We start from the raw sequence: 4,687 nt of genomic DNA on the forward strand, positions 1-4,687 counted from the left end.
TAGGCATGATAATGTTTAGATAGAATTATCAATAAAAAAGGCTAACCAATATTCAATGTCGATGACATAATGGAAAAACATTAAAATATAATAAGGTTTGAGATGTAACAACTGGAAGATAAGAGAAGCCAACTAGAAATAATAATTTTCCACTATAATCACCTTGTATTCATCAATTTGGCTATGATTCAAGGTGACTAAATGTTGCTATTGACTTTTGATACTTTTACTTGTCTAGTGAAACTAGGACAATTAAATAGGAATATATTGGCAAACATGCTCATAAAATGTGGATGATGGATACCAAATTGTTCACATGAATGGGAGTTTAATGAGTTCACCATTCCATCAACCATTGGTGCTTACTATGAGAGGAATGATGTACTATTACAAGACTCTCAAAATGTTGGCTTTTCTTGATTTAGTATTAGAGATGGATATTCAAAAGGGATTTCAACTTGCCACATTAAGGCTCAGAGATGGCATGGATGAGAATATGAGTGTGCCATTCTCACCATTTCAATCTACCCCTCTATACTTTCTATGCCTACACTTCTTCTTTCTAATTGTCTTCACAATTTTTATGGCATGCCACACTCATTTATCTCAAGCTTATCTTGAACCCTCTAAATGTCTAGATCGAACCTTTGATGCAAAGAATAGTGGTTGGGTGAACTTGCAGTTCAGCTTGAATGTGATCATAAAGTGAATATGCCTCTACTCAATATCGGTGGCTAGTCCAAGTGGTTTGTTGAGGAAACTCTTTGATATTTAGTGTCATGATAGAAAGGAAAAATATGTGTGTGGTTCTAGGGGATGTAATTGAAGGTATACTAGCAAAGATCATAAAGAATGAACCAAAGGAAGTGACCATGATGAATGGATTATGGGCACCTTTGAATATGCAATTCCAATATTTTTCATTGTTAGCTCATATTGATATCAACTATACTTATGCATTTTCAAATAAGCTACATGCACCAAACATAATTCTTCTGCATGGTGAAGCACATGATATGGCATGCCTTGAATAGAAGCTACTATCTCAGTTTGCAGACCAAAATATAATAGTTTTGTCATCAAAACAAGGACCAAGTTGTAGAGATGTTGAGTTTCTATGAGCAAAATCCTAACTATGGAAAATTCAAATTTTGCTTCATGTTGTAGGTGGTCATTCCAAATGCATTAGCAATACCTTTTGAAGAAAATCCCAGATTGTGCACATAGTTGAAACTATATGATTAGTAATATAATTATTGTTTCCAAGCATAAATATGTCTAATGCATATGGTAGTGCATTTAAATAAATCATCAATATTTTTCCTTGTGAAGTAAATCAGATTAATAGTTATGGCATGATTAGATAATGCATGGGCTTATAGATGTATCCAAAAATAGCCTATAATCTCATAATTGTGATGGTTGTAGTAGGTAATTTTGAGAATCTCAAATCAAATGTCATGATGGATTAAGAAACAGACATGATTGAACTTCTTGATTATTTGGCCAACCAAAAAACAAATAATGGCCTTCCTTGAGCACTAAAAGATGGTGACTATAAATTTGATGTGCTTGTGATTATAGTAGAATATTTTTGAATGCCTTGTTAATACCATAGGTGCATGAGTTCATAAATCAATTCAATGTCACATATGTTACAAACTAGCTTATATTGATTCAATGGGAACTGTATTTTGGAAGCCAACTAATGAAGTATGCTCAACATGAACTACCAGGTTGTAGCTTGTAGTTGATGACAAACATTGTTGCATTTGCAAACAAGAGTGCCCAACCATTCTTGTAACCAAGGCTCTAAGAGTCTATGCAAAGTCCATAAAAGATTTCATTGTCTTGCCTACCAGCATAAATAATGGGAAATTTGGTGATTATTGGTTTCACTTAAAAAATCTAGCTTATTTTGATGATGAGCAACATTACACATGATCAAAGAAATATTTAGGTTGAGTTTCTATGTTTGTAAAAAGTGAGGCATCACGATAAAAATGAGAACCCTAATTTGATTTATGAAGTATGAGACGAAGAGAAAATATGGTGATGTTTAGAGAAGGCCCAAATCTAAGTAGCAACATCAAATTTGAAAGTGTCCATCTAGACACAACACTCCCATTTCCTTTTCAAGTGCTCCAATTATCAATGCCATGATATCTAATTGATGTAATGATGCAAAGCTAAGGGTTGTTGAGGTGAACATGGAGGAAAATTTTTCACAACTAATACTAGATAATATTACACTATCATTTTTTAACTACAATTTTAATTCTCTCAAATCAAATAGCCCACTCATTAATGTTGTTTACACTGCTTTAAAAGAGGTAGAATATCAATCAACAAATATTATACCCTATTGGTAGATTGATCTCTTATGCAAGATAATTTCTAGACAAATAAAAGCAACAAAAGAAGTTGGTATTATTAGACAATGTGTTGAAGTTAGAAAGCTCTTGAAAAGACTAATGATTCAGTTCAAGCTCCAACCTTGAAATGAAGATGAAGACTTTTAGTATTCAAGTTTAATGACTCTATGACCCAATGAGTAAGGCAGTAGACAACAACAGACAAAGATTCTAGAGTTATTTGCATTCTGACATAGAATGCAACCCCTAGAGAGCCACTCTTACCTAGGGTTTTCAAACCCTAAGTATTTCCCCTCTTTATTCAAGTATGTGAGAAATTAAAAAAGGGTGAGTCTTTTAAAAAATTATTATTATTCAAAAATTATGTTACATTGCATAATATTTAATTCTTTAAATAATTTCATATTATCATGTTCAAGTGCAAAATAATTAAATAATTGATTAATGCAACATTAATCTCTCACATAGTCAAATCTAAAAAAGAATTAATTATTTTTATGATATGAGGGTGAAAATGAGAAAAATAAAAAGGACAAGGTTAATTCTTTAAAGAATTAACATTTTTGTGAAGTGCTAAATGATTAGTGCACTTAATAGTGAAAAATTAAAACATAAAGAGAAGAACATAAGCAAAATGAGATGCAAATTGGTTTAGCAAAAAGAAGTTGGGGGGTAGTTGAACTTCTTGTAGAGGAATTATTTAAGGGGTGAAAAAGAATTGTAATGCTTCTTGTTCTTCTAGGGTTGGAAAATGTCTATACATTTTTCAAAAAAAAGGGAAGGCATTTTGAGTTGGAAGTTTTGTAATAAGGAAAAGAGGAATTTATTTTGTTTTACCATACTTTGATTTGATTTGCAAGAAAAAGGTAATCCTATGGTTATGCTATTATGTATTTGAGATGTAGGAACTTTATATGTCAGATTTTAGAGTCTAGATATGAATTTCTTATACTAATGTTGATTATATAGTCACTTTTGTTTAGTCTTGTGGCTGCTTGTTAATCTTTCTTCTTCTATACAATTTATATATCTTGAAAATGCATTCATTTCATGTTAGAAAACCTTAAGTAACTTTAGGTTAAAGGTATATCCTATTATTTAAATTCATTGCAAATCTATAAATGAAGGAGCTGTACCTCTTAATTTAGAGGATTTGGAGTGGCTAATATAGACTTTTTGAAGTGAATTTATGCACAGTCCGCAAGCATCTTTCCTTATTTGATTATAGGGTAATAGTAAGTGACTAAATCCATTCTTAGAATGTTTTATCTTTTTATTAAATGAAGGAAATGATTTTGTTGTTCGAATATGATAAGGTAATGGCTAGTTTTGGTTTATTCTTTACCTACTCTTTACCCTAGACTATGATAAGGGTTTGGATGTACATTTTGTTTTTCTCTTAATACCCATAGTGAAACTTCCTAGTACTATTTGAAATGGAAGGTTTGGATGTGTAAGTGACATGGATGGTGAAGTTCTTGATGCTTTTTATTAGAATGAGACACACTAGCCGCATGTAGGGACTATTATCTCTATTTTTGATGTGTTGATTGACCAAGAACATAGCTCAAAGGTCACTTTATGAGCCATAGAAGTTGAAGTTTTAGTGAAAAAAAAGAAATTATGATTCCAATGGTGATGGGAGAGAAAAATCCATCATGGATTTTGAAGTTGTGAGCCTACAAGGCTAAACAACAATTTCAAGCCATAAAGCCTATAAACTAGGGATCAAAAGGAAAAGGATTTAGAGTTGAAATACTAAACCCATATTTGGTATTTAGATATATTTTTTCATGTAATAAGAGATTCTATAATTTTTTTGGAAGGTTTCTTATAAGTTTGGGGAGTTTAGAGTTATTGTGGGTAAAATAGGGCTACTAGGATTGAGCCCCTTTGAGGCCTCCTAGTGCAACTTGTGGTTTTAGTGGATTGAGAAGCCCTATAACTATAATTTGGCCAAGAATATTTGTGGAATAGTGGATAATGATGTATTAGGGTGTATGGAAGCTTAAGATCTTGGAGGATGTAGGTGTTTTTTTTTGGATTTTCTTGGTGGAAGGTTTCAGACTACTTGGAAGATAGGGTGTGTTTGAGAGAGTGAAGTTGGTACGTGAGTAAAAGGCCATTTCACCTCTACCCTAGTCCTTGTTTTGGTATCTAGGAAGGGATAGTAGAATATCCTTTGGATTATTACCTACCTTACTTTCATTAGCAAGATAGAGAAGGAAATTGTGAAAGTTAAGCTACGAAGAAATATCTTGATAAAATATTCAAAATGGGAAAAGTACTTCTTGGGGGGGGGGGGGGGAGGG

The 4,687-nt window shown here is 32.4% G+C and overlaps 1 non-coding gene across 1 annotated transcript; it reads left to right on the forward strand.

Moving 5' to 3' along the window:
* The first annotated feature begins 365 nt into the window (after nucleotides 1–365).
* On the forward strand, nucleotides 366–446 carry LOC149550383 (small nucleolar RNA J33). Its single transcript, XR_016354953.1, has one exon. It is a non-coding gene; the product is annotated as a small nucleolar RNA J33 (small nucleolar RNA).
* The last annotated feature ends 4,241 nt before the right edge of the window (nucleotides 447–4,687 follow it).

The sequence above is a fragment of the Cupressus sempervirens genome, chromosome 7 (assembly GCF_028749045.1).
Source record: "Cupressus sempervirens isolate cs-2001-9-10 chromosome 7, ASM2874904v1, whole genome shotgun sequence".
Taxonomy (NCBI): Eukaryota; Viridiplantae; Streptophyta; class Pinopsida; order Cupressales; family Cupressaceae; genus Cupressus; species Cupressus sempervirens.